Below are 12,038 nucleotides of genomic sequence, written 5' to 3'. Positions count from 1 at the left end.
AAAGAACAGCTTTCTCTGGCCTCTCTTTCGGCACAATGGTCAGCTTCCTGGCACGCACAAAGGCTTTCTAATCTTCCTCGACCGGGTTTGTCATTGTCAAACGTACATCCTAAGCTTGTGATCGTTCCAAATCTATCGTTCGCCATTGACGAGTCCATCGACCGATTTTATAGATTGATAAATGTCCGTCCGAGCAGATGACCGCAGGAAATGATATCGATCACTACCCGGCATTGACAATTCTTTTTGAAGGACGAGTATATCAAGAAGATTATATAGATGATATATATAGAAAATTATTTAACAAACATCAAGAGAATTTTTTAAAAATTTATTATACAATATTTATTGTTATATTTGTGTGCATATAATTATTATGTTGTATTATCTTAAAGCATAATTGAAGCTCTCTGACAGAATTTGTTTTCCAATTTTAAAAATATACGATTGATGCATTGACGACATTTGAAATTCTGAATTTGCAAAGGCTGATACTTCTGTTTATAACTTTAAATATTTTTCTTTATCGTCTCTTTGCATTTTATTGGTCAATTCTTCGTATGATTGAATGTGTACTCGTGAACGGGCGCGCTAAATAATTGCGGCCACCAACATAATAATAATAATAATGTATACATGTATGATATATACATGTTGCAAAGTAAGTTTCGCGGATAACGGACATTTCGATGTAAAAACGGACGCAATCGTTGGACAATGTATAGGATAGTTGCGGGATTCGCCGCAACCCCGAATTAATTAAAGCACGCGATGGGGAAGCTCTTCTGTGTTACAAACGTGGAGCGCCCGTTCATGCGTCATGATTATAAATGGTAGAATTTTGCTCGCGTTAACTGTCAGTGTGTTCTTGGTATGCATTAAATACGACGTCGTAAGAGCGCGTACAGGCCTTTGCGGTATGATATATTAACTTATTTGCGTTGATGCACTGTGTGATTGTCAAGAATTTCTGATTCACATTTTGATTTCGTGTGAAATCGATCTTGCGTGTTCTGTATATCGGATATCAATAAAAATGTTACTAAAAAGTATGAACTGACGATCTTTTTAATAAAAATATTTGAATAAAATTATATATTTTTATATATAATTTTATTCAAATATATATATTTTTTCTTTTTTTCCTTTTCTTGTATTTTTTTATTTTGCATTTATTGTGGTAACAACATAAAATAGTTGGATGCAGATAAACATTTTATTTGTTATAAAAGTTAACAATAGATAATTACAATTAGTGAAAAAAATATACAATATACATATATCTTTGCAATATTCGCTTTGGAAAATGCTCTTGTTTTTTTAAAAATTTTGAGAGACTTATGGGTTGTCAGCGAAACGATATTACTATAGCAAAGTGTTCATAATTTAAGAAAATCTGACTAATGCCACACTTTGTCCGCAGATATATTCTGAATAATAGTTTTCAATAATGCAAAGTGAAATTCATAATTCATGCCGCTGATTCGGTTCGTATTTCTGGCTCGCTGATATTTTTGCTACGCATTGTCGCTCTTATGTTTTACTAGAACAACACAAGCGCGCGCTACGTGCGCGCCATTCTACGATTTTATGTTAAAAAGAATATTTAAAAAAAAATAATATGAAGTTGTTTAAACTCGATTAATATTTTTTCGTAGAAATCAGCTGATTAAAGCATTAATTTGCTAATTACATTAAACAAAATAATAATATGATAAAAAATTAAAATAATAATATGTTGTAAATAATATGTTATAATACCTTATTCTTGATTAATATTTTTTGACAGAAATCAGCTAATAATTGTCAAAAATATTAATCGAATTTAAAGTATTATAATTGATATGATTTAAAACATATATTATTATTTTAATTCTTATAACATATTATTTTAAAAATTAATTAGCAAATTAACGCTTTAATAAACTGATTTCTGTCAAAAAATATTAATAAAGCGAAATCTTTTTAATTAAATTTTAAAATAATAATATGTTATAAAAATAAAAATAGTAATATTTTATTTTATTTTATTTGTTACAGGTAGCATTGCTGATAAGCTGCGCGCGAGGCTGTATACTACAACTCCGAGATTGCACGTATCGGTGAGTGAGAAATTATTTATTTTGATCTAGTTGAAAGTTCTATAATATTCTTTTCTAAAAAAAGACAGGTTAAGTCCATTCTCGCAAGTATTGTTGCATCTTTTCGTGATGCTTATTGACTGTTTCGATTCACGTTGTGCGTTATATTCGTAGCATTGAGAGGCTTTCATAGTGAGAGTTAGTAGTTTAACAGTTTGTTCAAAATAAAATAAAATAAAATAATGTGTTTTACATAATATGTTATAATACTTTAAACTCAATTAATATTTTTGATAATTATCAGCTGATTTCTGTCAAAAAATATTATAATCGCGGATAAGGTATTATAATATATTATTTACCAAATATTACTATTTTAATATTTTTTACATATTATTATTTTAAAATTTAATTAGCAAATTAACGCTTTAATCAACTGATTTTTGTACAAAATATTAATAAAGCGTTAATTTGTTAATTAAATTTTAAAATAATATGTTAATAATATTAAATAGTAATAAGTTGTAAATAATATGTTATAATACTTTAAATTCGATTAATATTCTTTGACAGAAATCAGCTGATAACTGTCAAAAATATTAATCGAGTTTAAAGTATTATAACATATTATTTAAAACATATTATTATTTTATTTAATTTTATTTTGAACAAACTGTCAAACTCTCGCCATGACAGCCTCTCTCGATGCTACGAATATAACGCACAACGCGAATCGAGACAGCCAATCAGCATCGCGGAAAAGAGGCAACAATACTTGCGAGTATTACCTACTAATTAATTTAACGTGCCTTTTTTAGAAAGGAATTTTTTTCCAAAACGCCGGCTATTCTGTTGTCGCATAAAAAATTGGCTAGTAGTCTACGTCCTGCGTAGAAATGATATAAAGCTGAACGAGAGATTATGGTCGTTTCTGATTTATAAGTCGCGACTATATTAGATTTCACAATCGTAGAAAAGATGGTGCAAGATGCATAGAACCCAGTCTATATGCATATGCATTTGAACAGAATAAATTCTCGTGAAACAAAATCATATTTTTTAACAGAAAATAGAAATAATCTTTGTGTGAAGTTTAAAATTTATATTTAAACATTAAGAATTTTTCAAGGCTCCCAATATTAAATATATATTATATATATATTTTATATTTAAAATTTTTCTTTAAAATAAGATTCTGTTAAAATAATCGAAATTAAACAAAGAGAAGAAGATTCTCTTTTTTTTCTATTCGTGCATATTTAAAGCTTTATTGAAGTAAATCTTGTTTTGATTCTAAGATTAATGAGATGATATTTATATCATTTAGAAATTTCAAATGTAATATAGTAAGATTAATGTTTATTAAGTTCAATATTGGAAATTGGTGTGATTTTTGTAACATAAGGCGAAATTGTGATGTATCGTTATTATTCTATGCAAAATCATCCTTTATCATATCGCTATTGCGGCGCAACATTGTTCTGACCAGCCTTTGTGGTTTCATCTGCGAATATCGTCGTATTTTCCATTCAATGGGATATGACATATCCTTTGTGCGGCTGTAATTGGGTGAATTAAATTTGCTATTGCATGCTTCCGCCGCGATTAAATTCAGTCTGTAAAGATAATTTAAAACGATTTTTATAATTTTAAAGGACGCATTTCTTATATTATTAATATAAGAATTTTTTCATGGATTCATGAATACACGATATTATTACATCACGCGTTAATTAATATATGATAGTAAAGAATAAGATTGCACAAAAGTTTTTTTTTATCTCATTTATTTAATATTGCTACATTTTTAAATACATGATAATATCTTGGCTCTTTTGTATATTTTTGGGGGGAATTATAAATTAATGTATTTATTATATTATTACCTCTCTGTGATTATATCGAAACTATACTTGAAGAAAAATATAATTAGATGAGATGTGTAAGATACTAGTTTGGTCAGACACAGGACTGTGCGTTTTATGCGGTTCTCTGTATTTTTCTATGAAAGTTTACAGTATTTCTCGCGTAATATTTTCCAAACTACGACAGGCCAGCAGAAAGTAAAGCTAGATTCGCAATATAAATCGAATATCCCGAGACCAACGAGAGCGAAACGAAGCAAATCGGTTTCAGGCAATCCTGAAGAATCGAAATTGAAGTCATATATTTTCTTGAAAATATGATCATCCGGCAATGTTGGAAGAATATCAGAACACATGAGAGACGCGTACAAAGCTCGCGTTAGAAAAATTCCGTTGGGCTTTGCTTTATAACAAATTTGTACCGCAAGAATTCGAAAATTCTCATAGAATTTTTATATACAGCGATACGTCTAATTTTTGTTCTAAGCATGCTCTCTTGCTCCAATAAAAATATTTAATTGAAAGGTATTTTCGGCATCTAAAAACGTAAAGTTTTTTTGTAAGTATTAAATGAAGTCTTTATTTATTAAACTTCAAAATTATGAATATCTGAATCTTACAATCTCATTTTTTCAATTTAGGGAGATAAATAATCGCACTGAAAAAAAAAACATCAAAGATAACATAACAACCCTTGCTTGCCGTTACTTTTAAGAAATTTATATATTATTTTTAAAAAATTTATCTACCACATATCTCTGTTTATATCTCTGTCGCAGATAATATATATACATAAGAGACTTATCGTACGACAGTCATCAAATAATATATTAATCATATTAAACATGCAAATAAATTTTTTATTCTAATTTTTTTATTCTAAGTTTTTTTATTCTAATGCCGCAATGTAAGGTCCTGTATGAGACATAGTTTCTTATGCCTTCCATATCGATACGCGCAGCTTTCGGATGAAAAAGGCGAAACGGAAGCGTATACGGCGAGCTCGATTGTCCGGCGTCGAACAATGAGAAGAGCCATACAATAATGGGCCATAGGCATTCGCGTCGCGCGTTGAATCGTATCGTTGCTTGAAAGTCTCTCTTTATATGTCTCTCCTTTCCGCGAACGATGTTCCCATCGTGGCGTACCTGGTGCGCCGTAATAATGCAGGGTTATCAGAATGTCCGAGTCGGTTGCTTCGCGCATTATGAGCCGGCAGGTGCGCGAAGTAAGCGCGCATTTTCCATCCTCTCCGGACGCGTACACTTCTCTATGGAGGGAAATGGCATGGTGCTTCTCGCTCGCGTGGATTTCAATTGCCGTCGCTAAAACCGCGAGAAAAAAGACCACCAGTCCGTGAAAAAGCCGTATTTTGATCCAGGCCAGAGGAGACACTGTTAATTACGATTTTTCGCGCGTGGAATTAACGCAAATATCCCGATCATTATAAATTTATTTACAAGAAATGAAGTTTTTGACATACTCTGTTATCTACACAAAGATAATAATCTTTGTCGGTGCTATTTCTCATTGTGAGAGTTTGTCCTTGATTTTTTTTTCAATGAATATATTTGTCCTCCTATTTCGAGTGGTCCAATTATAATTCTGATGTTTAATTCATCAAAACTATTTTAATTTTAACGCAAAGTTATAGCTTTTATTTAATTTTCGTAAATTTTTTTATTATTTCATAAAGTTTAATTAATCTCCTAATTGTGATTGTTGTATACATCACAATTATGCGAATATTGGATTTAATATGTGCCTTTCACAGAAAGCAATTTATTTTGCAAAAGTAAATGTGCAAATGTCATACACACACACACATACACATAACTAGTTCTTTTATAAAGATTTTCTCTTATAGAATATGGGTATGTTCCTCATTATATTGTTCCAGCAATATATATGTATGCTTCCATCAAGTGCTTCATTCGACGATTCGTCTTACTTAACAATTTCCTTTGTCATGACGTGTAAGCTATATTTAAACCGTTGAACAGAGTAATGATATAATATTCAGCAATATCAAGTCACACATTTTAGGACAGGATAAGATACATTATACTTTACTATCTATTGTTTCTTTAACATAAGTCTCAGATTTTTTCTTTTCATTTCTTTTCTTATTATGAAAAGTAACAAAAAATTAATAAAATAATTAAATTTTATATATATATAAAGGAGAGAAAAAGAGAAAGTATTCTTCTAATTTTTTAAAATAAGAAGGAATATATTGGGATGGAATATACATATACTGTCATGTTAACCGCGAAAAGACGAATTTCTCTCGTGATTGTAAAGTTCGATTTTTCAACTATTTTTTGCTCCTATGAGTTTCATGTAACAGGCCTTAATGACGAACATTAACCTACTTTTGAAGCTTTTTTTTTTCTTCTCCGAGTAACTCGAGCTCGTGAAAACTTTAAATCGCTGGCGGTCGCACGCTGACGGATCTAATCGTGAATGGTGCGAGATTTCATTTGACTCTTTAACGATCAGAGTCAGCTAATTACTTACTCGACGCTATTTGTCATTGGCCGAGACGCGGTAGAGTTTGTTGAAAATACTCTCGCTATCGGTGAAATCCCCGTGTGCGGAGATACGCATCTGAAATTATATTAAATTTATAATTTGGCTGTTAGAAAAGTTTCTCGTTTATGTCAAACATCGAAGGCCAAGCTTAATAGAGTTTTTGATAGAGACAGTTTTCGCACAATTATTATGTTATTTGAAAGAATTGAGAAAAAATTGATAAACAGAAATAGAAATAAAATAAATACATAGAAAATATATCGAAATTGATTACCACAACTTTTCTCATGAATTTTTTTGCAATCAACTTGTCAATCAAATAGTAATATATATGAGTATAAATTTCGTGAAAATATTTATTTAATTGTTATAAGTTCTAAAAAATATTAACGATTATATTAAAATCTTTCGTACGATTTAAAGTTTTAGATAACTTTGGTCTTCGATGAGTTAGAAAAGCTAGAAAGTACACTAGATCTTTCCTTGTCTCAAATTCGCAGATGCTTTATATCCCGAGAGTATGTACGTGTCTACACGATTTCTCAATGAATTACCAAAGCTCAATCTGCACAAGTTTTTAAACTTTGTTTACTACTCGTAAATGGCAATTCCAATTTCTGTAACAAACGCTTGCAAATTGATTCAGAGATGCAATATTCACAAGACATAGTTTCTCCCTTGTTAAATAATTAGTTAAATATAAAAAATAACTATATAGATATAGATTATAACAATGTGCTTTTTTTCTTGATTTGCAAAAATATAAAAAATAAAGATCATAATTTTTTATATTTTTGCAAATCAAAAAAGCACATTCGGAACGCGACAGGATATTTCTGTCACGCGAAAAAAGATTCTGTCATCTCGCCTGATAGAGGATGTGCCTGTCCGACGCGAAAGCGATAGGATGATGGAAAGTTGGGTGAAACTGAAAGGGTCTTACTGCGTTTCATTCAACGAGCATCGCTAGCAATATCCTGCGTATCATCGCCGACGAACACAAACTCGTTTCTCTCGAGCGCGGCTGCCTCTTTCCTGTCGCGTTGCGCCGATGAACTGTCAAGACTCGATTCCTGCAAACTTTGCAAGTCGCGCTCGTAAACATGCATTTCTTCACGCGAATGAAAACAGAAGCGGATGAAGTTTTTGGCCCGACAAGAATGCGCCGCGAAACTTCGCGATTCGCACATATTTCATTATTTTCGTCCAAAAATTGAAACCGATATAATTTCTCAGATTCCAGATCTCGATGGTAGAAAAGAGATATTTATTTCTTCGCGAAAACACGAGGATTTAATGATATTTGACATGAGCTATCTACAGCGTCAAAAATTAAAGTTGGCGAAAATCAACGAGATCGGTTCTAATTCTTGTTTTCTTGCAAAATTTGTGAATTTTGATGAATAAATATGCGCCCCGCATATTAATTCTCTATTGAGTGAAATCGCAGAACGTTTTCGTGATTTAATTAGCATTTTTATGAGGCGTGCGTATCAAAATGGTTTGTCAACTTATCTCGCGAATGGACAGCTTCATCCTCTTGGGCATGACTCGACTTCCACTTAAGGAAGTAGTTTTAAATTGCTTTGCTCGGCGTGAAAGTTTGCGCTAATTTTGCGGATCTTATACGAAACTTCTGGCACAACTGTTATTTCGGTTATTTCGTGAAAATTCATGCTTGTTCACAATGCAGCATCCTCGCGCGCGATACACTATCTCAAATAATATTATTATACCAGTCAAATAAAATATACTATTTTTATATAATTTATTAAATTCCGTCACTTTTTTCCTGACAGCCAAGATGAGTTCCGCGAAAGAGAAAATCCCCCAAAAAAAGAGCAATATCTTTTCATTCTCTATGCACATCAAAATTTTATTAAGGTAAAATTATTTCTTGCGTTTGTAATGAATAATGTAAACAAATAAGCTCGTAAAATTTTAAAACTAAATTTCGAAATTTTATTTCCGTAATAAATTTAAAACTATACAATCGTAAAAGTTCTTAATGCAAAAATTTTCAGCTCAATGCAGTGATATTTCTGTCCAACAAGTGGTCGGATTGAAAATACGGATATTCCAGGCAGGGATTTAATGCAACCATAAGATGCGATAAACGCGTACGGAAAAAGTCGATCGAGCAAACGTTGAAACGAAACTAATCCTACACGCGCACTTCAATAAAATATCTGAGAGTTAAAAGCATTAAAGTGAATATTTCATCGATCGTTATGCATATATGCCAAAAAGCGGGAGCTCCGAAGAATTTCATTGCATTCGTTGATACGTAAAATACATACATATAATTGCAACATTGAACAACCATTAATGATTATGGTAAAATATCTCTTGCATAAAATAACAATAAACGCAATACGCAAACGCTTTGTCCGTAACGTATTACATATTTAAATACTTGTATTTATCCAATTCAAATAATTATTATTTGATAAAATAATTGGATTGCTTGGAATAATAACATAATAATATATAATAGTAACATTGAAATTATCTGAATGATTTAATTGAGAACAGATATCTTTTTTTCCAAATGTATATATTTTTATTATAGATTTTTTTATAATATGATTAAGCTAACGCCCTGTGCTGGTAATTTTTAATCCCAAGTATCATTCTGAATAACGTAACAAGATATAGGTGCACATTTTGCGTAAATGCAGTGTCGCCCTGGACAAACGTGGAAGCGTTTAAACTTATTTCCTGCTGGTAAAGGCGCATAAGCGGCCGTAATAGATGGAAATTAATGCGACGAATTAGCATTTTAATTCGCTATCGCCGGTGCAGCGAAGGGCATCGCTTTTTTTTCCTCTTCAACGCGAGCGACTCGACGTGGAGAGAATCACTGCGAACATCGCCCCTATATTCTTTTAGTGACGTAAATATTTTAACGGGTCGATCCAAGTGGTGAAGTGCCTTTTCGCCTCTCCACCAGTTCACCGCGATAGTTCAATCCTTGATACGAGTTTCGAGAGGAGGGAGATACACTTTTTGAGCAAACGCGGTCGAGTATTTGTTCATTACGTATCAGTCGTAATTACTCGTGCGAGCTGTAAATCTTCTATCTGATATTTAGGTCATTTTAAGTTTTGTTTATTTCAAAAAGAGATAATCAAATTGTCACGTTTCTTGATATCTTAAAATGCTACAATATACAATATTTGGATATTATGAAACTGATTAATTATATTAATTATCACGTTTATTTGTTATATGTGTGTAAATAAAAAATCTAAAAAATCTGTCGTAATTCAGAATTATGATAATATATCTTATATGTTTAAATTTTTAAACTAATATATGACTGTGTACATATACTCATCATAAACTTAATCTGACGTTTCTTGATAAGAAAATATATCCAAAAGTGTCGAGAGTTAAAGAGAACAAGAAATGAATCTTTTCCTACTTGAACTAAGTATTTTTCAAACGCATCATTGCATTTCAGAGTTTTCTAGACGAAACCATCAAATTTTGCGACGCTAGACTGTTTTACGAATCATGCACTTCCGCCAAATAGAATCGCACAAAATTATCGTAGCTGCGTCAGAACGTATTTTATCGAGAAGTCAATTTTTCATCTTCTACCACATTATGAAAAATAAGAAGAGAGAGAATTCAAGTAATTTTATTCAGAAAAGTGAAAGTCTGTGGAATTCAAATATTTCAAAATTAAAATCAATGAATTAAAGCGTCTCTATTGATATTAGAATTTTTTTATTTTTTATCACAAAGTTTCAAAGGCGGAAGTGCATGTTTAAAGATTTTTAAGTTTGAAAATTTAAAGATTAAATAAAAAATAGATAATTTCAAGACAGTAAAATATTATAAATTAAAAATACATAATAAAATATTATTAAAATAATATTGGAAGGAAATGAATATAAATGTATTAATATATCTACATACATTTTTCCATATCTATATTTTTTTCAAATCGCAAATTATAATTAGATTAGATTGGTTGGAGAGTATAAAATTCTGGGATTTCCATCATCATCAAACTCTTATACTGTGTCATGTTTGTTAATAATATCTGCTTTTACCGTTACATTACGTAACTACGTAACAAATTACAATCGTTTTTAATCTGGCTCGTGAGATCAAATAGATACCCTTTTATTTTATCCTGTCGCGCTGAAGCAATAAATCACAAAGGCATTTCAAACTCGGTTAACAATAGGTAGTTCAGTAGCCGGTGGTGCTTTTACGATTGTTTACTCTGTTACTTCACGCGAGTTCGCGATGTATCGCGACGCGTCCGAGTGTTACGATAATAAAATAAAATCCGCTAGATAAATCGCGTCGCATCGTGCGCAGCGCGCATCTGCAAAGCCAGGAAATTACAATTCGCGACAACTACAGACGTACCGCATACACACAATCGAAACCGTAAAAGGAGGGAATTTCGCGTAGCCGAGAGACACAGGACGATTGGTGAGAGGTGAGAGAAAGAGGAAACAATGAGTATTCGATCGTGGATCCCTGATGCCGTTGGGACTGAAATGGAGCAGATGGGAGAGGCAAGAAGGAACAGTCGCATTAATATTTATTCTACGTACGTCGTCTTTCGTGCTTTCAACCCCGCGGGTCTTTTCCTCACCGTCTGCGCGGTGGCCCGCACGCTCTTCCCGCGATGAAAACTTTTGTCAAGGGAGAAAACCACACTTCTTCTCTGTTACATGCCGTGAGTTCGCGTATCAAGAAACGCGGTAGAGTGTCTCGACGTCAAGTACATAAAAGAAATAACAGACCGGCTGCGACTAGATTTATATCATTGTCTGTCGTCGAGTGCTACCGTTTTCCTTTGATATATAATTTTACTTTTAAATATGCGTAGTTTTATGCGGATAAACACAATTACATTTTGCTAATAAAGAAATATGTATAATCTATTTATTAAAAATCGATAAAATAATATAGTAGAAAAAAATGTATGTAGATTTTACATGCAGATACATATGTTCAATATATCGCGAAAAGGACGTCGCATTTTTGACGGGATTTTCGAAAGAGAAAGATATAATTTAATTCCAAGGTAAATTCTCTCTCTTTCTCTACTTTCTAACTATCTTGAACGTTAAGTATCTTTAATAATAAAGTTTTAATTCAATTTCCGTTAGAAAAACATTCATCATTGATTACCCTAAGTGTCGTCTTACTTTCTACTTTCGTCTTTAGAATTGCCTTTAAAGGCCACGTAAATTTTTTATTAAATTTTCTTCGAGAGGAGGTTTTGGACCCTTATCGCGGCAGACAGTGACATGTCAAGACGAAGGGTCAAATAAACGCTCGATGAACCTAAAAGTTCTTGCCACGTACTTACCCATGTCCCGACGCCATATCGTACCTATAATGTGATTAAATCCTCGTTATGGCCGCACCTTGTTTGCCGTCGAAATTCGCCTCTAATAGCGTCACGATACGGCGTATTTCGCGAGGGCGTTTGCCGCGTGCATGCAATGGAGAGCCGCTTAGCTCACGAGCACACGAAAGCACATCAACGAACTTTCTAGAGGGCTACGCAGACCCATCTGTT

General features: G+C 32.3%; 1 protein-coding gene across 1 annotated transcript in view; it reads left to right on the top strand.

Moving 5' to 3' along the window:
- LOC145935406 (uncharacterized) overlaps window positions 1-12,038 on the top strand; it is a 344,338-nt gene that overhangs the window by 120,605 nt on the left and 211,695 nt on the right. Inside the window, exon 9 of the mRNA XM_083036756.1 lies at window positions 2,041-2,102. The gene's annotated coding sequence lies outside the window, so the exon portion shown is untranslated. The remainder of the gene's footprint in view (window positions 1-2,040; window positions 2,103-12,038) is intronic.

Source organism: Prenolepis imparis, unplaced genomic scaffold (genome assembly GCF_030444845.1).
Source record: "Prenolepis imparis isolate NDT839.2.m4 unplaced genomic scaffold, iyPreImpa1.0 SCAF_1, whole genome shotgun sequence".
Classification (NCBI taxonomy): Eukaryota; Metazoa; Arthropoda; class Insecta; order Hymenoptera; family Formicidae; genus Prenolepis; species Prenolepis imparis.
Note: the sequence above shows the minus strand (reverse complement) of the source record. Positions and strands in the feature narration are given on the sequence as shown.